Genomic DNA, 22,780 nt, shown 5'->3' with positions numbered 1-22,780 from the left:
GGCGAGCGGCTGTCAGCAGCCTAGGGATGGGGGCAGGATTCTCCTGATGGGTAAGGAGCCCTTACAGAGCTGGCCGGAGCTGAGGGGGCGGGGGAAGGAGCGGAAACAGGGCAGGGTGTAGGGTTAGGTAGTCAGGCGGAAGGGGGAGGGGTAGACGGTGGTGGGAGCCTTGTTGTCTGCGGAGGGGAAGACGTGTGGGGCGGCAGGGAGCGGATCCCATATTGGGAGGGGCGTGAGGACGGAAGGGGCAGCGGGGGTCAGGCACACTTCGGTGGAGATGGAGGGGGTCTCTGGTCGACCGGAGGCTCCAGGTCTCCCGGGGCCTCCGCACCCCGCCTGGCTGGCTGAACTGTGTGTATTTCTGCTAACATTTCCAAGACAGAGTCCAGTGGTTCAAGGCTCAGGGCAGCGAGTGGGGTTGGGGGCCAGAAAGCTAGTTGAATGAGGCAATATGTGTGTTAGTCGTTCAGCCTTGTCCGACTCTGCGACCACAGGGACTGTAAGCCCCTGCAGGCTCTCGGTTGCTGATTAGAATCCCCTGAAAGTCCCTGAGCCTGCTCTGCATGTAAGGTGAGTCTGGGCTGACAGTTTCTTTCAATTTAGAAAATAGAATCACAGGATTTTAAAAACATTTCTTTCTCTGTTCTTGTTAACTGTGTGTAACTCTTTTTTTTTTTTTCTGGCTAAATAAGCCTGTGGCCCATCTCATATATCAAGAACGATTCAAAGACCTAGGAGCATTTCTGAAATGTAATCATTTCTCAGAGTCCTGGGAGGATATGGACCTACCTTGTCATCTAACTTCAAATCATTTTTGATCATAATTGCAGGAGAAAATTAGCAACATTATCATGAAGACATGAAAGTAACAGGTTGTATTCACTTAGCCATAGGAAAAGAAGAGGTTCCCTTCCATCTCTGCACCCCTTGGGATCAGCATCGCGTTCTTGTTCTAATTCAGTAAGAAAACTTGTTTTTTTCTTTTTTCTTTCCCTTTCTCTTCTCTGTGAGTGGTTTTCTGGGTTGGGAGCAGATTTTGTTGTACATTTCCCCATTAATGTGCAGCAAAAGTTGAGAACTAACAGTGATCAGATTCAGACTCACATGTCTTTACCAAGAATATTGTGTCCAGGTGAAGGTGTGGTTGCAGGTGCTACAGAACCAAAGTTTTTTTTTAAAGAACTAGCAAGACCATTAAACCTGCAACAGAGCTGGAGACCCTTGGGTCACTATTGAGAATCTGAGACAGGGAGAGTGTGAACCATGACCCAGCATCATCTGTGCAGCTTGGTGGAAGCCTGGGGGCAGCTTTATGAGCTTCTACTACTGGCTGCAGCACCATATGCCACCTTCTCAGAAGGACACGTGGACTCAAATGATCCAGGTAACAGCACAGAATATGCATCCTTCAAGAAGCAGTTTCTGCCCCACAAGACTCCTTATTCTCTTTCCAATGTGGAAGTAGATGGAAACAGCCCGTGAGAACAAGCAGAGGGCATTCACTCATAGCTCTCTGCGACAAGGGAGATGAGCACCATCCCTTGGCAGCAATTCAGGGTCAGTCCATGGTGTGGTGTGCTTCCTCTTGGAAAAAGAGACGGTTTTAGGTGTGCCCTGATGGAGGCTTGTGGGTCTGGGAAACTGGAGCAACTGTTGGGAAGTGAAGTTCCTGGATTGTTGTTAGAGATAACAGCCTAATGTCCTGTAAGTCTGACTGATAGCAGGTTGGCTTTCTGGGCTGATTAATGTAGAGGGTATGTTGGCTTCCTGGACAGTTTTACTATGGACTGAATGTGTGCCCCTAAAATTCATATGTTGAAATGTAGCCCCTGGGAGGTGGGGCCTTTGGGAGGTTGATTAGGTTAGGAGGGTGGAGCCCTCATGAATGGGGTTAGTGCACTTAGAAAAGAGACTCCTTTCTCCCAGAGAGCTCCTTTATCCTTTCTATCAGGTAAGGACATAGCAAGAAGATGGATGTCTGTAACCCAGGAAGTAGGCCCTCGCCAGACACCAAATCAGTTGGTACCTTGCTCTTGGACTTCCAGCCTCCAGAACTGTGAGAAATAAACGTTTGTGGTTCATGAGTGGCCCTGTCATATTTTGTTATAGCAGTCAGAGCAGATTAAGACAGGACTGCTGCACATTGTGGGTCAGAGTTTTCTTTTTATATATGGATGTTCAGTCTCCCACTGGAATGAAGCTGCAGTTAGATCAGGGCCTGTCTGACCTGGGAGAGCCGTTCTTCTCACCTGATGGTTTCTAGAGGAATTCGAGATTACATGTGGGGCAGTGGTTTCCTGCCCATCCTGAAGCTGTGCTGGGTGGTTCCCTCACCCTGCCTGTTTGAAGAGTTCAACTTAGCTACAGAGAATCAGCTCAGGCTGCAGTACCTGGAGACAGTAGAGGAAGGCTGTGGATCCGACAAAAAGCAGGATGGGAAACATAAAAATGTAATCTAAAACTAAGGAGTACGTGTGTTAGGGAACCATGGACTGAAACCGCCTGCTGTGACCAGGCAGCATAATAACTGCTTGCATGAGTTATCACACAACAGGAGGTCCCAAGAAGGAACACAGAGCTAATAAGCTACTGCCAAAAGGAGGGGGTACACCAGCCCATACATGTCCTGCCAAACCTCCAGAAACCTTCATGCTGAAACCCATTGTGGCTGAGGGACGCTTACACTCCCAAGGACTCTGAGTCAGACCAAACAGGGGCAACAAGCAAGAAGATTGGCCAGAGAAAACCCAGAAAGCTAACCCCATTACCATAAAACCTGAGACTGTGAGCCTCTTGGCAGAGCAGTTCTCCTGGGTTCTCTTACCTCACCATTCTCTCCCTGGGTGCCCCTTTCCAATGAAGTCTTTTGTTTTGCCAGCACATGTGTCTCCTTGGGCAATTTGTTTCTGACAGACAAAAGACCATTTTAGGCCTTGGAAGGATTCCCTCTTCCTGCAACATTTGTGTGCCTGAGTCTGTGGCCTTCAGAGCCTCACTTCACCTCATGCCTGATGACATAGACTTACAACTTCATTTCTGGTTCTTTTTTCTACTTAGTCACTTTTGTAAAATTTGAATCCTTTCACTTAGAGTTTTTGTTTCCATTTATATTTGCCACTTTTAGTCAGAGGGACAGAAGCAAAAAATTAAGTCGGACTTTTTCTTTGAAATCTACAAAGCTAAGTGTAAAGGAAATATAAGCTTTCAAATGATGATTTTGATGTGTTTGTAGCATTTATTCTTCTGACGTATAGGGAAGGAACATAATTTACTATTTTAGAGGCATATGAACTAAACCAATAAAAGACAGAATAACAAAAGCATAAACATTTTATTTAATTTTATTTTTTAAAAATTTATGTGCTTGAGGGCTTCACAGACAAGAACTGTAACCCTCCCGCCCCACCACCACCACCTCGGCCAAAAAAGACTCAAGGGCCTATTTGGTTAACTGAAAAAAATATACAATGTGACTTTCATGAAGTTTTATTGGGATAAAATGAGGACTACAGCCTGGGAGACAGTTTCGGATACTTCTGAGGAACTCCTTGGAAGAGGTGAGGGGTGGTCAGTGTATATATGATTTTGGTGAAAGGATATACATGCAATCAAGCACACATTTTTGTATTAGGTTGCTGCTAGTCATGGAGAAGGAAATGGCAACCCACTCCAGTGTTCTTGCCTGGAGAATCCCAGGGACGGGGGAGCCTGGTGGGCTGCCATCTATGGGGTCGCACAGAGTCGGACACAACTGAAGTGACTTAGCAACAGTAGCAGTCGTGAGGAGCATATGTCTCTGTTAATGACTGTAATACTTTTCTAGATATAAGATACAAGAACTGGGCTCATAATCTTCTGCTGAAAATATTGAACTGTCCAAAGGCCTGTTCTGCCCATTTTTCCCCAGAGCTCAGAGTGCCTCATTCCTGATCTCCACACTGAGCTCCTTTTGGGGTGTGTGTGTGTCAGTGACTATATTGGCAAGTGAATTAATCTTTGTAGAGGCAAATGGCAGATGCTAATTTTTAGTTGGCAATATTGATTTTAACAAAGGTGATAAATTGTGGAGAAGTTAAATAAAAGGTAGTGGGGAGCGTCTGTGGTGGCTCAGGTGGTGAAGAATCCACCTGCAGTGTGGGAGACCTGGGTCCAATTCCTAGGTTGGGAAGATACCCTGGAGAAAGCTACCCACTCCAGTATTCTGGCCTGGAGAATTCCATGGACAGATGAGCCTGGTAGGCTACAGTCCATGGGGGTCACAAAGAGTCGGACACAACTGAGCGACTTTCAAAAAAAAGAAAAAGAAAAAGAGCTTGAGCTTCTTGTAGTCATGAATTGTGGGCAGGTAAATATGTGGGGAAATTAATGATAGGTATAGGGGTTTCTGAAGAAGGCAATGGCACCCCACTCCAGTACTCTTGCCTGGAAAGTCCCATGGACGGGGGAGCCTGGTGAGCTGCAGTCCATGGGGTCGCTAAGAGTCGGACACAACTGAGCGACTTCGCTTTCACTTTTCACTTTCTTGCATTGGAGAAGGAAATGGCAACCCACTCCAGTGTTCTTGCCTGGAGAATCCCAGGGACGGGGGAGCCTGGTGGGCTGCCGTCTATGGTCGCACAGAGTTGGACATGACTGAAGTGACTTAGCAGCAGCAGCAGCAACATAGGGGTTTCCCTGGTGGCTCAAATGGTAAAGAATCCACCTGCAATGCAGGAGACCCTGGTTCCATCCCTGGGTCAAGAAGATCCCCTGGAGAAGGGCATGGCAACCTACTCCAGTATTCTTGCCTAGAGAATTCCATGGACAGACTGTGGGGGTTGCAAAGTGTCAGACATGTCAGAGCAACTAACACACAAACACACGGGTTATATAGCAAGTTTTGCTTATGCAGACTCATCTCAGTATTGACTCCCTCTTTGGTGATCCCCTTTTTCTGGTACAGAGGTCAGGGGACACCTACACAAGGGAGACTTATGGTCTGCTTTTAGGCAGATAGAGGGAGGGCAGAGAGTTCATCCTGTGTCTGCTTTATCTCGACTGACTTCAGCTCAAAATAAGCGTATGGCAACTGGGGCTTCCCTGATAGCTCAGTTGGTAAAGAATCCGCCTGCAATGCAGGAGACCCTGATTTGATTCCTGGGTTGGGAAGATCCACTGGAGAAGGGAACGGCTACCCACTCCAGTATTCTATGACTTCTCTTATGGCACAGCTGTTAAAGAATCTGCCAGCAATGCAGAAGACTTGGGTTCGATCCCTGGGTTGGGACGATCCCCTGGAGATGGGAAAGGTTACCTTCTCCAGTATTCTGGCCTGGAGAATTCCATGGACTGTATAGTCCATGGGGTCACAAAGAGTCAGGCGCAACTGAGTGACTTTCACTTTCTTTCAAAGTAGCATTGTGTATATGCTCTAACAGTTTCTTTTTATAAAGTAAGTGCCTGACTTACACTTTGGTTGCTAAATTGTCCACTACAAAGGGGCATTCTGAAGGCTATCTCAAATAAATACACTGCCAGCTACATGACTAGATTAAACAACCAGGACTTGAGTGTGCACTACCTAAGTCACCACTGACATGCCTTCTGTGTTCCAAGAACTGTAAGTAAAAAATTATTTTTTCTTCAAAAGTCCTAATAGTTATTGCTGAAGAACATCTTGCAAAATCATAATAAAACCCACACGTGTTGGTCCATTTGTAACATTAATTTGCACAGGGTTCTGTGGGAAACTCACCAGGCTCCGAGGAGTGTTCCCCAACCCCCAGGCATTTCTAGGCATTACTATTGTCAGGCTGAGACTGGCACAAAACGGGCACATATTTTGGGCTTCCCTGGTGGCTCAGCTGGTAAAGAATCCACCTGCAATGTGGGAGACCTGGGTTTAATCCCTGGGTTGGGAAGATCCCCTGGAGAAGGGCATGGCAACCCACTCCATTATTCTTGCCTGGAGAATCTCCATGGACAGAGGAGCCTGGTGGGCTACAGTCCATGGGGTCACAAAGAGTTGGACACGACTAAGCAACTAAGCATGAAGGTTGTTGTCAAAGATAAAGACAGATACTAGTTAAAGGTGGTGAAGACAGATTTTATCCCATACTATTACAAGACGGGAAAGAGACCTTGGTATTGAACTGATCTCAACTCTGGATACAACAAAGACAACTGGGATTTGTAGCCCGTGAGTGGAGAGAGGTGGTCAGTGGTTGGAAAGTTACTAAGAGGGAACATCAGTGGGAAGCGGGTGTTGACAGAAATAATCTATAATAGGAATAGAAAAGTTTTATTTCAGCCAAACTGAGGATGATAGCCTGGGAGACAGCCTCAGAGGTAGCTCTGAGGAACTGCCCTGGAGAAGCATGTTTTTCACCAGAGTTTTATATCTTGTCAGAAGAAAGAACATCAAACAGACAGGTACATTCATTCAAGGCTTGCAAAAAACCCCCCACAAAACCCAGACCAACATGTGCACAGTGAGTCAGTATGGCCTTGGTACCTGGGAAGGGAGTCTTATCACCAAAGGAGTACTAGTAATGGCAATCCCAAAGAAGGCATTTAATCTTTATCTTTTTAGAAAAAGATGTTTACTTATTTGACTGTATGAGGTCTTGGTTGTGACAAGTGGGATCTTCATTCTATGTGTCTTTTGTTGTGGCATGTGGGCTCTGGAGCTCACAGGCTCAGAAGTTGCAGCATGCAGGCTTAGTTGCTCTGTGGCATGTTGGACGGGGTCAAATCCATGTCCCCTGCATTGCAAGGTGGATTTTTAACCACTGGACCACCGAGGATGACCATAATCTTTATCTCTAAAACAGACATGCTTTACGTCTGATCGATGCAAATTTTTCTTTAATGATTAAAGCAGATGTACAAGGTATGTTTGATAGACCATGAACCAGCTACTTTAGTTAGCATGAAATTCAAGTTATATCATGTATAAGCCAGAATGACGGTTACCATATATCGATATTTGAAAATTCCATCCACTAGGGTGTCCCTGGTGGCTCAGATGGTAAAGAATCTGCCTGCAGTGCAGGAAACCTGGGTTCGATCCCTGGGTTGGGAAGAACCCCTGGAGAAGGGAATCACTATCCACTCCAGTACTCTGGCCTGGAGAATTCCATGGACTGTATAGTCCATGGGGTCCCAGAGAGTCCGACATGACTGAGTGACTTTCACTTTCAGGGGGAGTCTTGCTTAACTGGCTGTCTTAGTCTGTTTGTTGCTGCTGCTGCTGCTGCTGCTAAGTCACTTCAGTCGTGTCTGACTCTATGCGAGCCCATAGACAGCAGCCCACCAGGCTCCCCCGTCCCTGGGATTCTCCAGGCAAGAACACTGGAGTGGGTTGCCATTTCCTTCTCCAATGCATTAAAGTGAAAAGTGCAAGTGAAGTCACTCAGTCGTGTCCGACTCTTCACGACCCCATGGACTGCAGCCTACCAGGCTCCTCCGTCCATGGGATTTTCCAGGCAAGAGTACTGGAGTGTGGTGCCATTTAGTCCTCTGTAATAGGATACCATACTGTTCATGGGGTTCTCAAGGCAAGAATACTGAAGTGGTTTGCCATTCCCTTCTCCAGTGGACCGCATTTTGTCAGAACTCTCCAACATGACCCATCCGTCTTGGGTAGCCCTGTATGGCATGGCTCATAGTTTCATTGAGTTAGACAAGGTTTTGGTCCATGTGATCAGATTGGTTAGTGTCAGGAAGCATTTAACAGGAGGCTTCCTGTGTGCTGTTTTGGATCTGTCAGGAATTCTCTGCTCCTTATTAATTCCTGAATACTCAGGAATTAAGAGGTGAGGGAAGCCTCTCCCTGGACTGAGGAATCCAGGCATTTCCTTCATTAGTGTTTCTATATGGTGATAAGCAACCTCTTCCTTGTGAACCATATGGTAAAAGTGATTATTTACAAATCTCTCTCTTTAATATGGATTGCCTATGTTTTGTAAGTCATGGAATTTTAATCTTTATCTTTGCTGAGAATAACTACCTTGTAAGACAGTATATATGCCCACACCATGTTGATTAAAACACCTTGGCTCCATCAGAGCTCTGGTCTCCGTGTCTGTCTTTCTCTTTCTTTCTCTCTCTCTCAGGCTATTTCTTTGGAGCGCAGAGACTCTCTGAGTTCACTTTCCTGCCCAGGCTTCTAAGACCCTCTTGAGAAGGCGCTCTGCGCCTTCACCCCATCGAGAGGGCGCCTGAGGCTTCCATGAACAGAGCAAGCCCCATGCCAGGGGCTTTACTGGCTTTCTGTGTAAACCAAGGAATATCAGCCTCTTTCTCTCCTTTACTTTCTTATCATCAACTCCAGACCACCAGGCTCTGGTCCATTAAAGGACCTCAACAGGTTAATTTTCTGTGATTGTGATTTTCAGTCTGTCTGCCCTCTGATGGAGAAGGTAAGAGGCTTATGGAAGCTTCCTGATGGGAGAGACTGACTGAGGGGAAAGCAGAGACATTACTTTGCCAACAACGGTCTGTCTAGTGAAGGCTATGGTTTCTCCAGTGGTCATGTATGGATGTGAGAGTTGGACTATAAAGAAAGCTGAGCACCAAAGAGTTGATGCTTTTGAACTGTGGTGTTGGAGAGGACTCTTAAGAGTCCCTTGGACTGCAAGGAGATCCAACCGATCCATCCTAAAGGAGATCAGTCCTGGGTGTTCATTGGAAGGACTGATGCTGAAGCTGAAACTCCAATACTTTGGCCACCTGATGCGAAGAATTGACTAATTTGAAAAGACCCTGATGCTGGGAAAGATTGAAAGTGGAAGGAGAAGGGGATGACAGAAGATGAGATGGTTGGATGGCATTACTGACTCAATGGACATGGGTTTGGGTAAACTCCAGGAGTTGGTGATGGACAGGGAGGCCTGGCATGCTGCAGTCCTTGAGGTTGCAAAGAGTCAGACATGACTGAGTGACTGAACTGAACTGAATAGGATACCATAGAGGGACCAGGGACCAAACTTGATCACTCAAGAGCTTTTGTGTTTTATCAAAGTATAAAAAGGGACACAGAAAGCTTCTGACATCGACTTCAGGAGGGGGACAGAGAATGCCCCCCCTTGCCAGTTTATCAAGGGAGCTATATACTTTATTACAGTAAAGAGTCTTAGCAGACCCACTCCCATAATATTAGTTAACCAGATTAGAACAAACAACAGAAAGGTCTTACTAGACCCACTCCTAAAACATAAGATTAGAGAACAAAATTAGTCAGAAGGTTCTTGTTAAGGAGAAACATGTCCTTGAGCAAGATACATTGTTATATAGACTAAGACAAAGCAATGAAGGAAAAAAGTTTATCCTTTTCTCCTCCTCGAGAGCCCCAGACCGCTTTCTCCTCCTTGGGGACCCTGGACTTCTTATCAACCTACCTAAGAATTGACTCTCTCAGTGGCTTATAAACAACAGACATTTCTCACAGTTCTGGAGGCTGGAAGTCTAAGATCAAAGTGCTGACAGGTTTGGTGAGAACTCACCTTATGGTTCATGGACTTGCCTTCTTACTGTGTCCCCACATGGAATCGGGGAGCTCTCTGGGGTTTCTTTAGCTTTACCTTCCTGACCTAATCACCTCCCACAAAGGCCCCACCTTCTCATACCAGCACCTTGGGGGTTAAATTTTAATATATGAATTTTGGGAGGCCATCAAATGGTCTACAGCCTGCCTAACAGGATTTTTTCTCAAGGTAGGTCAAGGATGCACAAATACAAGGATGTACATATAAGCCAAAGGTAGGGGATAAAAAACTAGACATCATGGGTTGGGGGCATTGAGTATCTCTTACTAAATTGACCTAGCATGATCCTTTGTTAAAGGCACTGCCCAGGATGAACACAGAAGCCCAAGATGAACATAGAAGCCTTGTCTAGATGAGGGCTCAGAAGAGCCTGGCTGGAATTTGGTCAAGAAGAGTCTTTAACATGATTAAACTTGAACTTGCATTAAGAATTCGGGGCACTGCAAGTTGCCCTCTGGTTTGTGGGAGCTGATGTGCATTTGCATGCTTTGCTGTGACATCCAGAATGACTGGGAGAACTGTCAGCATTCTTAGAAACTTTGAAGTTGGTATTTTATGGAATGTAATATTGGGAAAATTGAAATGCATACAGTATCACTTTGGGGGTGTCATTCCACAGAGCTGTTGGGTCTTGGTGTCAGATGAGACCCTGATGTTCTACCCGTCTTGTCAAAGTGGGGTCCTTCATACAGTTATCCTCAAAACAGGCACCCACCTCCTGGTGAATAAGATGTATGCCTATCCTCTTCGGGAATCAGGTGGGAATGGGCTTAGGTCAAGTATCTGCAGCCCTGCAACGTCCAGGCCTGGTTCCAGGTGTTCCTTTTAAAATAACAGAGTACTCCTCTCTTTCTTCTATCTCATGTAGTCCTTCAATATCCGGAGGTATCCATTTGTTTCCCCCACACTTTACCCACTGACCCTCTCCAACAGGTTGTCCATTCTTTAGCCGTTCTGCCTTGGCCTGGTTTCCAGACATTCCACTAACACGATGGTTTTTCTCTGTAGTTACCATAGACAGCCTGCTGTACCTGTAAGGAGTTTGTTGTAGTAACAAACAGCCCCACATCCTGACGATGCACCAAACAAAGGTTATTTCTCACATCTACTGTATGTGCATCATGGGCCTTGTAGGGGAGGGGAAAAACATTTTCCACCCATCCTCTTACGCTTTCCCAAGCTTTATGAATTAAACTGACAGCAGACAGATTAGTGAAAGTGAAAGTCGCCCAGTCGTGTCTGACTCTTTGTGACCCCATGGACTGTCCGTGGAATTCTCCCAGCCAGAATACTGGAGCGGGTAGCCTTTCCGTTCTCCAGGGGATCTTCCCAACCTAGGGATTGAACCCAGGTCTCCTGCATTGCAGGCGGATTCCTTACCAGCTGAGCCACCAGGGAAGCCCAAGAACACTGGAGTGGGTTAATAGAAGAAAAGGATACCGATTTTTCTCATATGTTTTTAAGTCTATGTATATGGCCACTCCTAGAAAGAATTGAAAACAGAAATTGGTGGCTACACCCTGGGATTATTTACCATTTTTTTAAAAAAGGACAATAAACTGGGGAGAAGTGACTAGACTAAGAAAACGGGATCTGTACTTCTGGGTTTGGAGGAGGGGATTGTGGGAAGGTAACTAAGGAAATGTGTGAAAGTGAAAGAAAGTTAGTCATTTAGTCATGTCCGACTCTTTGTGACCCCATGAACTATAGACCACCAGGCTCCTCATTCCATGGAATTCTCCAGGCAAGAATACTGGAGTGAAATGCCATTTCCTTCTCCAGGGGATCTTCCTGACCCAGGGATCAAACCCAGGTCTCCCACATTGTGGGCAGACTCTTTACCAACTGAGCCACCAGGGAAGCCACAGGAAATGTATGGGAGTAACCAATGACAGATAAGGGCTTTTGTGCAGACTCGTCTCAGTCCCATCTCAGGTGATGAGTCCCTCTCCTTTTTTTCCTGGTATGAGAGAGAGGGAGTACCTTTACAAATGGAGATTTTCTATAAAAATGGGAAACTTCTGCCCTGCTTATAAGCAGAGTGAAGTGAAAGTCACTCAGTCGTGCCTGACTCTTTGTGACCCTGTGGACTATAAAGTCCATGGAATTCTCCAGGCCAGAATGCTGGAGTGGGTGGCGTTTCCCTTTTGTAAACAGAGAGAGAAGCTCAAATTCATCAGTAGAGCAAAGGAGCATATTTTGGGGTGGCGTGTCCTGAGCCCCTTTAGCCTCTCTGGGGATTTTACTTCAATGCATCTTCTTTGAGGAGGCCAGTTTACAGACTCTACCATCTGGAACATTGCCAACTGCCAGGATGGGGGTCACCAGCTCTCAAAGCCAGTTACTCCAGAAAATGCCAGTGGGTGACCCTCTGGCTTAAAAAAACCCTCAGTTATTTTGAGCCACTGGGACCCAAGACACAGGTCTCCTTAGTGACGGCTAGTAGCATCTGTTTGGGCCTCAGCTACCTTAGGAAGTGGTAGCAACCCAGTGGACATCCCAGTCCAGGCAGCCTGAGAACACGGAGCTTGTCTGGACTCTCCTCTGTTGGATTTGTGGGCTCACTGCAACAGCTAACTCCCAGCAGAGGGGCTGTGCACAGTCTCCTGGGATAAGGGAGAAGACAGCAAGCTGATACACGACCCTTCAGTCCACGATGGCCCAGAGCTGATTTTACTAGATGCAGAGGATTTTTCTGTTTAGGTATCCGGGGTTACCCATTTCTGGAAGCCTTTCTTCCCAGATGAGAGCCGCTATGACTCTCTGTCCAGTTTGTACTCTCTGTATCTGGGAAGCGATGAATGTGAGCCAGGGCTCCTTCCTCTGCTTCATTCAGTTTCTACCTGCATTCTTTCTCAAGGACAGGGCAGGTGGGCCATCAGAAAGAGTTCCTGGGGGGTCCATCAGACAAGAAACCTGTATGTCCTCATAAGGAGGGGGACAGGCAAGTGGTGACCTATTGGAAAACTCTGTTCTGCCTAGATTGCAGTACCAGCTTCCTGGATCCAGGTCCTATGGAGAGGGAAGAGGGGAGATGTTGCTTAAGGTATAAACTTGTAACCAGTAGATAAATAAGTCCTAGAGATCTATTGCACAGTATAATGATTATGGTCACCAGTTCTGTATTATAAACCTAAAGTTGCTAAGAGATTAGATCTTAATTGTTCCTTCTACAAATAAGCAATGCTGATTATGTGATATTAATAAGTAGTGTTAATTAAGAGGTGTTAATTAGTGTTATGGTTGTAATTATATTGCAATATATAAATGTATCAAATCAACACATACACCCTACATTCATGCATTGTTATATGCCAATTATGGGCTTCCCTGTGTGGATCACAATAAACTGTGGAAAATTCTGAAAGAGATGTGAATACCAGATCACCTGACCTGCCTCTTGAGAAACCTATATGCAGGTCAGGAAGCAACAGTCAGAAGTGGACATGGAACAACAGACTGGTTCCATATAGGAAAAGGAGTATGTCAAGGCTGTATATTGTCACCCTGCTTATTTAACTTATATGCAGAGTACATCATGAGAAACGCTGGGCTGGAGGAAGCACAAGCTGGAATCAAGATTGCCAGGAGAAATATCAATAACCTCAGATATGCAGATGACACCACCCTTATGGCAGAAAGTGAAGAGGAACTAAAAAGCTTCTTGAAAGTGAAAGGAGAATGAAAAAGTTGGCTTAAAGTTCAACATTCAAAAAACTAAGATCATGGAATCCGGTCCCATCACTTCATGGGAAATAGATGGGGAAACAGGGGAAACAGTGTCAGACTTTATTTTTTTAGCCTCCAAAATCACTGCAGATGGTGACTGCAGCCATGAAATTAAAAGATGCTTACTCCTTGGAAGGAAAGTTATGACCAACCTAGATAGCATATTCAAAAGCAGAGACATTACTTTGCCAACAAAGGTCCATCTAGTCAAGGCTATGGTTTTTCCTGTGGTCATGTATGGATGTGAGGGTTGGACTGTGAAGAAAGCTGAGAGCTGAAGAATTGATGCTTTTGAACTGTGGTGTTGGAGAAGACTCTTGACAGTCCCTTGGACTGCAAGGAGATCCAACCAGTCCATCCTAAAGGAGACCAGTCCTGGAATTTCTTTGGAAGGAATGATGCTAAAGCTGAAACTCCAATACTTTGGCCACCTCATGGGAAGAGTTGACTCATTGGAAAAGACCCTGATGCTGGGAGGGATTGTGGGCAGGAGGAGAAGGGGATGACAGAGGATGAGACGTCTGGATGGTATCACTGACTCAATGCACATGAGTTTGAGTGAACTCCGGGAGTTGGTGATGAACAGAGAGGCCTGGCATGCTTCGATTCATGGGGTCGCAAAGAATCAGACACAACTGAGCAACTGAACTAACTAACTAACTGGTAGCTCAGCTGGTGAAGAATCCACCTGCAATGCAGGAGACCCCGATTTGGTCCCTGGGTCAGAAAGATCTGCTGAGGGGATAGGGTACCCACTCCAGTATTCTTGGGCTTCCCTGGTGGCTCAGCTGGTAAAGAATCTGCCTGCAATGCAGGAGCCCTGTGTTCTATCCCTGTGTTGGGAAGATCCCCTGGAGAAGGGAAAGGCTACCCACTCCAGTATTCTGGCCTGGAGAATTCCATGGACTGTATAGTTCATGGGGTCACAAAGAGTCAGACATGACTGAACGATTTTCGCTCACTTCACTATGGCAATTTTATGTCAATAGGAGTTTTGCAGATGGTTCTATAGAGTCTCTTTGAACTAAAAAGGAAGTTGCTGGTCTTGACCCTGGGTGGCACGTCACGTGGTGAGCAGGAGAACCTCAGATTTTGGCCGCTCCTTGGTTAAAGGAGGGCCTCATGGTATAAATCATACCTGCTATTCTGTGACCTCTTGAGGCACAAGTCTTATAAAGGTGCCATGGAGGAGAAATCATCTGTGAGAACTCAGAAAGACCTGTTGGCTGAGTGACCACTGGTGACAGTAAGAGGAAAGTTGACTTTTATTTTAAGCAAATTCATGGTGTTGTCCGATAAACATAAGACAGGAAAAGAAAGAACATCTATCTGGAAAAGCAGACATTGGCCTTTTGTTTAAACATGTACCTGGATCGGTTTTATTCTGGGAAAGAGTTCAGTCATTTCCAGTCATACTTACCTTGTAATAGTAGACATAAGACATGTTTCAGAATTTACGTGGCTGCTGTTACTTATATATTTTTTTAATTTTATTTTCAGAAACCATGGAAATGGTAAAAAACTTAACTCCAAAAGGCTGATAGTGAAATTTTGAGTCTCTCTCAACTGAAGGTTTTCTCAGTTCCAAGTTTCCATTTTTGAGATTGAATTTCTTGTATATTCTTTAAAAGGTGCATATTCAAGGGTGTATTATTTTTATCTAAATGATGCCATATTATGCATACTGTTCTACAACTTGCCTTTAGTTAAACCTACCAAGTTACCAGGACATGTAAGAACTATCTGATTCTTCTTAATGACTTCACATTTTCCCCTTTGAAGCTTTTAGATTGTTTCCAATTATTTTATCATGAAGGTGATATATTTTTCTGCCCAGTAACCTGAGGCAAACAAATAGGACATTAATAATGAATGTCTTGGGCTGATACAATATTTTTACAAATACTTCTTACATATCCCACATCATGCTGGTATGAGGGCAACAGGTTTTGTACAACCTGATGTACAAAAGAAAATACAAATTAAAAATAAACAACTTAATTCTCTCTGTGGAAATTAAGGGGACATGTCCCCCCTTCTTTTTCTTTCGTAATTTCTTTCTCTGCCCTTTTCACATCTATGTAAATCTTTTTAGTGGCTAAACTTTCTAGTCTCATATCTCAGGAATGTTTCCCCAAGCACCTGGAACTCATCTCTGAAACATAATTGTAGGGAAGGAAAAAACTTTTCCTCTCCCCTCTTAGATTCAGTATCTGAGGCCTGCAAATTAACATGACAAAAGACAGATTAACAGGGGAAAAGGCATTCAAATTGTATTGATGTTAATATTTTTACATGCTTGTGGAGACTTATAGCAAAAAGTGAAAATCCAAGAAATGGTTTGACTCAGAAGCTTATATATCATTTTACCAAAAGGTATTATATTGTGGGAAGATGAGTAACAAATGTATGGCAGGTAAATGTCATTTAATAAGGTTTGTTTGTTACTTATCAGGGTGCTAACTTTCCATCTTCTTCATGCCCATAAAATTCCCTCAGGAAGGGGCTTTCTGGCAGTCCTAATTTCTCAGAAGTGTCTGCTTTTAGTTAGATAAGGGAAGCTCTGAGAAGGTATATTTCTACATCTATTGATTCTCAGTTGGCATCAGCTCAAAATAATCCATATGCCAAAGTGGCATAGTTTGGGGTGGCATATTTGGACCCTCTTAATAATCATCAATGAATATAATGCCCATTTCCCAACTTCCTTGGAGGAAATGAGCCTAACTATCCCTTGCAAAATGTATCTGAAGTATCGAATGGGTTGCATCTACTCAGCTCTGTAAAAGAATGAAATTTCTTACAAGCAACTATAGTTGCCAATAAAATGGACAACCTGTAAGAAATGGACAAATTCTTAGAAAAGTACAACATTCCAAGACCGAACCAGAAAGAAATAGAAATCATGAACAGACCAATCACAAGTAATAAAATTGAAACTGTGATTTAAAAACTTTCAAACAAACAAAAGTCCAGGACCAGATAGCTTCACAGGCGAATTCTATCAAACATTTAGAGAAGAACTAACATCTCTCCTTCTCAAACACTTCCCCAAAAAATGCAGAGGCAGGAACACTCCCAAATTCATTCTGTGAGGTTGCTATCATCCTAATGCCAAAACCAGACAAATATATCAAAAAAGAAAACAAGAAAATTATAGACCAATATCACTGATGAACATAGCCATATGTTGAGGTCCCTTAATGGACCAGAGCCTGATGGTCCGGAGTCGACGGTAAGAAAGTAAAGGAGAGAAAGAGGCTGATATTCCTTGGTTTACACAAAAAGCCAATAAAGTCCCTGGCACGGGGCTTGCTCTGTTCATGGAGGCCTCAGGCGCCCTCTCGATGGGGTGAAGGCGCAGAGCGCCTTCTCAAGAGGGTCTTAGAAGCCTGGGCAGGAAAGTGAACTCAGAGAGCCTCTGCACTCCAAAGAAATAGCCTGAGAGAGAGAGAAAGAAAGAGAAAGACAGACACGGAGACCAGAGCTCTGATGGAGCCAAGGTGTTTTAATGAACATGGTGTGGGCATATATACTGTCTTACAAGGTAGTTATTCTCAGCAAAGATAAAGATTAAAATTCCAGACTTACAAAACATAGGCGATCCATATTAAAGAGAGAGAGAGTTGTAAACAATCACTTTTACCATATGGTTCACAAGGAAGAGGGTGCTTATCACCGTATAGAAACACTAATGAAGGAAATGCCTGGATTCCTCAGTCCCGGGAGAGGCTTGCCTCTCCTCTTATTCCTGAGTATTCAGGAATTAATAAGGAACATAAATTCCTGACAGATCCAAAACAGCACACAGGAAGCCTCCTGTTAAATGCTTCCTGACAGCCATAAAAATTCTCAACAAAATACAAGCAAATAAATCTAACAACGCATTAAAAGGATCATACACCACAATCAAGTGAGATTTTCCCCAGGGATGCAAGAATTGTTCAACATATGCAAATCAATCAACATGATACACCAAATTAACACTGAAGAGTAAAAATATGATCATCTCAATAGATGCAGAAAAAGTTTTTGACAAAATTCTATACCCATTTGTGATGAAAACTCTCTAGAAAATGGGTATAGAGGGAATCTATCTCAACAGAGTAAAAGCCATATTTGATAAACCCACAGCAAACATCATTCTTAATGGTGAAAAACTGAAAGCATTTCCCCCTAGATCAGGAAAAAGACAAGGATGTCCATTTTCACCACTATTATCCAACATATTAACAGTTTTGGAAGTCCTAGCCACAGCAATCAGAGAAGAAAATGAAATAAAAGGAATCTAAAATGGAAAAGGAGTAAAATTGTCACTGTTTGCAGATGACGTGATACTATACACAGAAAATCCTAAAGATGCCACCAGAAAACTGCTGTGCTTAGTCAGTCAGTTGTGTCCAACTCTTTGTGACCCCATGGACTGCAGCCTACAAGGTTCCTCTGTCCATGAGGATTCTCCAGGCAAGAATACTGGAGTGGGTTGCCATGACCTCCTCCAGGGGATCTTCCCAATCCAAGAATCAAACTCAGGTCTCCCTCATTGGAGGTGGATTCTTTACCATCTGAGCCACCATGGAAGCTCTAAGAAAACTACTAGAGCTAATCAATGAATTTGGTAAAATTACAGGATACAGAATTAATGCACATCTGGTCCTGGATTTTTGTTTGTTTGGAATTAATGCACAGATGTCTCTTGTAGTCTTCATGACACTTTGGACTATAGCACACCAAGCTCCTCTGTCTATGGGATTTTAGACTAGAATACTGGAGTGTTTGCTATGACCAGTGCCTTCTCGGCAAAACTCTGTTAGCCTTTGCCCTGCTTCATTTGTACTCCAAGGCCAAACTCGCCTGTTACTCCAGGTATCTCTTCACTTCCTATTTTTGCATTCCTATGCAAAAAAAGGACATCTTTTTAGGTGTTTGTTCTAGAAGGTCTGGTAGGTCTTCATAAAACTGTTCAACTTCAGCATTAGTGGTTGGGGCATAGACTTGGATTACTATGCTACATATTACTACATATGTACATAATACTACATATGACTATGACATTGAATGGTTTCCCTTGGAAATGAATCAAGGTCATTCTGTCGTTTTTGAGATTGCACTGCATTTCAGACTCTCTTGTTGACTATGAGGGCTATTCCATTTCTTCTAAGGGATTCTTGCCCACAGTAGTAGATATAATGGTCATCTGAGTTAAATTTGCCCATTCCGGTCCATTTTAGTTCACTGATTCCTAAAATGTTGATGTTCACTCTTGCCATCTGTTTGACTGCTTCCAATTAACCTTGATTCATGGACCTTAATTCCAGGTTCCTATGTAGTATTGTTCTTTACGGCATCAGACTTAACTTTCACCACAAGACACGTCTACAACTGGGCATCATTTCCACTTTGGCTCAGCCTCTTCATTCCTTCTGGAGCTTTCTCTGCTCTTCTCCAGTAGCATATTGGACACCTACCAACCTAGGGGGTTGGGTTCATCTTTCAGTGTCCTATCTTTTTGCCTCTTCATACTGTTCATGGGGTTCTCAAGGCAAGAATGCTGAAGCGGTTTGCCATTCCCTTCTCCAGTGGACCATGCTTTGTCAGAACTCTCCACCATGATCCATCTGTCTTGGATGGCCCCACATGGCATGGCTTATAGTTTCATTGAGTTACAGAAATCTGTGATCCATGTGATCATTTTGGTTAGTTTTCTGTGATTGTGGTTTTCATTCTGTCTGCTCTCTGATGAAGGGTAAACTTATAAGAGGCTTGTGGAAGCTTCCTGACGGGAGGGACTGGCTGTGAGGAAAACTGGGTCTTGCTCTGGTGGGCAGGGCTGTGCTCATTAAATTTTTAGTCCAATTTTCTACTGATGGGGGGGTGTGGGTGGTGGAGGGGGTGGCCTGAGGCCAAACTGTGGTAGGGGTATGGTGGTAATTTTGACCTTGAACAAAAGGACTTATGCCAGCATGCTGCACCCCCAGGACTGCTGCCATCAGTGCCCTGACCCTGTGGCAGGCCACTTTTGACTCATGCCTCCACCAGACTCCAAAACACTCACAGGCAAGTCTGGCTCCGTCTCTTGCAGGGTCACTGCTCCTTTCTCCTGGGCCCTGATGTGTACAAGGCTTTATTGTGCCCCAGAAGAGTCTCTTTGTCCCCAGTCTTGTGGAAGTTCTGTAATCAAATCCTGCTAACTTTCAAAGTCAGATTCCCTTGGGATTTTTAGTCCCTTCACCAGATTCCCAGGTTAAACCAGAAGTCTGTTGTGGGGCCTAGAAGTTTTGCAACAGTGGGAGAACTTCTTTGGTATAATCGTTCCCCAGTTTGTAGATCACCCACCTGGTAGCTCTAGAGTGGGGCTAATGCAGTCCCCTTTAAGAGGGCTTGCACCACACACCGTGCTCCCAGGCTGCTGCTGCCCCGTCCCCATCGCAGGCCACTGCTGGCGCACGCCTCCCCAGGACATCATCAAACACTCACAGGCGGGTCTGGCTCAGTCTCCTATGGGGTCACTGCTCCTTTCACTGGGTCCTGGTGCCCGCAAGGTTTTACTTGTGCCCTCCAAAAATCTCTGGTAGGTATGAGGTTTGATTTTAAATGTGGTTGTGCCCCTCCTATGGTCTTGTTGCAGCTTCTCCTTTGTTCCTGGACATGGGTTTTTTTTTTTTTTGGAACTTATAACAAAATTCAGACTTAAAAAAGTAGGGAAAAGCCACTAGGCCATTCAGGTATGACCTACATAAAATCCCTTATGATTATACAGTGGAAGTGACAAATAGATTCAAGGAATTAGGCCTGGTAGACAGAGCACTTGAAGAACAATGGCCAGAAGTTCGTAAAATGGTGCAGGAGGTGGTGATCAAAACTATCCCCAAGAAGTAGAAATGCAAAAAGTCAAAATGGTTGTCTGAGAAGGCCTTACAAATAGCTGAGAAAAGAAGTGCAAAGCAAATGAGAAAAGGAAAGATATATTCATCTGAATGCAGAGTTCCAAAGAATAGCAAGGAAAGATAAGAAAGCCTTAAGTAAACAATGCAAATAAACAGAGAAAAACATTAGAATGGGAAAGACTAGAGATCACTTCAAGAAAATTAGAGATACCAAGGGAACATTTAATGCAAAGATGGGCACAACAAAAGAAAGAAATGGTATGGACCTAATAGAAACAGAAGGGATTAAGAAGAGGTGGCAAGACTATACAGAAGAACTATACACAAAAGGTCTTAATGACCAGGACAACCACAATGGTTTAGGCACTCACCTAGAGCCAGACATCCTGAGTGTGAAGTCAGGTGGGCCTTAGGAAGCATTACTACAAACAAAGCTAGTGGAGGTGATGGAATCCCAGCTGAGCTATTTCAAATCCTAAAATTTGATTCTATTAAAGTGCTGCACTCAATATACCAGCAAATATGGAAAACTCAGCAGTAGTCACAGGACTGGAAAAGGTCAGTTTTTATTCCAATCCCAAAGAATGGCAGTGACAAAGAATGTTCAACTTACTGCACAATTGCATTCATTTTACATGCTAACAAGGTAATGTTCAAAATCCTTCAAGTTAGACTTCAACAGTACGTGAGCCGATAAATTCCAGATGTACAAGTTTGATTTAGAAAAGGCAGAGGAGCCAGAGATCAGATTAGCAACATCTGTTGGATCATAGAAAAAGCAAGGGAATTTCAGAAAAACATCTACTTCTGCTTCATTGATGATGCTAAAGCCTTTGACTGTCTGGATGACAACAAACTGTGGAAAATTCTTACAGAGATGGGAATACCAGACCACCTTACCTGCCTCCTGAGAAACCTGTATGCAGGTCAAGAAGCAACAGTTAGAACTGGACATGGAACAACAAACTGGTTTCAAATTGGGAAAGGAGTACATCAAGACTGTATATTGTCACACTGCTTATTTAACTTCTATGCAGAGTACATCATGCAAAATGCCAGGCTGAATGAAGCACAAGCTGGAATCAAAATAGCCAGGAGAAATATCAATAACCTCAAACATACAGATGACACCAACTTAATGGCAGAAAGCAAAGAGGAACTAAAGAGCCTCTTGAAAATGAAAGAGGAGAGTGAAAAAACTAACTTAAAATTCAACATTCAGAAAACTAAGGTCATGGTATCTGGTCCTACCACTTCAGGGCAAATAGGTGGGGAAAAATGGAAATAATGACAGATTTTACTTTCTTGGGCTCCAAAATCACTGTGAATGGTGATTGCAGCCACAAAATTAAAATACACTTACTCTTTGGAAGAAAAGCTATGACTAACCTAGACAGCATACTAAAAAGCAGAATCATCACTTTGCCAATAAAATCTGTCTAGTCCAATCTATGGTTTTTCCAGTAGTCTTGTATGGAGGTAATAGTTGGACCATAAAGAAGGCTGAGCACTTTAGAATTGATGTTTTCTAACTGTTGTGCTAAAGACTCTTGAGAGTCCCTTGGACAGCAAGGAGATCAAACCAGTCAATCGTAAAGGAAATCAACACTGAATATTCATTGGAAAGACTGATGCTGAAGCTGAAGCTTCAATCCTTTGGCCAGCTGATACAAAGAGCTGACTCACTGGAAAAGACCCAGATGCTGGGAAAGATTGAGGGCAGGAGGAGAAGGGGAAGATAGAGGATGAGATGGTCGGATGCATCATCGACTCAATGGACATGAGTTTGAGATAGTGAAAGATAGGGAAGCCTGGCGTGCTGCAGTCCATGGGGTGGCAAAAAAGAGTTGGACATTACTGAACAACAACAACATACGGAAGTGGGTTGCCATTTCCTCTTCCAGAGAATCTTCCTGACCCAGGGTTCAAACCTGCGTCTCCTGCATTGGGAGGCAGATTCTTTATCTACTGAGCCATGGGGGATGCCATTCTTACACTAACAATGAAAGACCAGAAGGAAAAATTAAGGAAAAAAATTCCAATTACCATTGCAACCAAATGAATCAAATGCCTGGGAATAAACCTACCTAAAGAGGCAAAAGGCCTGTACTCAGAAAACTATAAAATACTGATGAAATACATCAGAGATGACACAAACACATGGAGATACGTTCCATGTTCTTGGAATGAAAGAATCAATGTTGTGAAAATGACTATACTGCCCAAGGCAATCTACACATTCAGTGCAATCTCTATCAAACTATCAGTGGCATTTTCCAGATAATTAGAACAACAACAACAACAAATCTGTACAACTTATATGGAAACAGAAAAGACCCTGAATAGGAAAAGCGATTTTGAGAAAGAAAAACTGAGCTAGAGGAAATCAGGCTCCCGGACTTCAGACTATAAAACAAAGCTACAGTAATCAAGACAGTAGGACATGGGCACAAAAATAGAAATATAAATCAATGGAACGGGATAGAAAGCCTGGAGATAAATCCACACACCTGTGTCACCTGGTCTGTGCATCTATGCACTGTTATCACCTAGGCTATGATCATTAGATGAGAATATACAATGGAGAGAAGACAGCCTCTTCAATAAGTGGTGCTGGGAAAACTAGACAGCTACATG

The 22,780-nt window shown here is 43.9% G+C and overlaps 1 long non-coding RNA gene across 1 annotated transcript; it reads left to right on the top strand.

Moving 5' to 3' along the window:
• The first annotated feature begins 95 nt into the window (after positions 1 to 95).
• On the top strand, positions 96 to 2,081 carry LOC101905170 (uncharacterized). Its single transcript, XR_001500552.3, has 2 exons — positions 96 to 1,384; positions 1,952 to 2,081. It is a non-coding gene; the product is annotated as an uncharacterized lncRNA (long non-coding RNA).
• Positions 2,082 to 22,780: the final 20,699 nt, after the last annotated feature.

This window comes from Bos taurus, chromosome 7 (assembly GCF_002263795.3).
Source record: "Bos taurus isolate L1 Dominette 01449 registration number 42190680 breed Hereford chromosome 7, ARS-UCD2.0, whole genome shotgun sequence".
NCBI classification, from domain to species: domain Eukaryota; kingdom Metazoa; phylum Chordata; class Mammalia; order Artiodactyla; family Bovidae; genus Bos; species Bos taurus.
The sequence above is the reverse complement of the archived record's forward strand: the minus strand, read 5'-3'. Positions and strand labels throughout refer to the sequence as shown.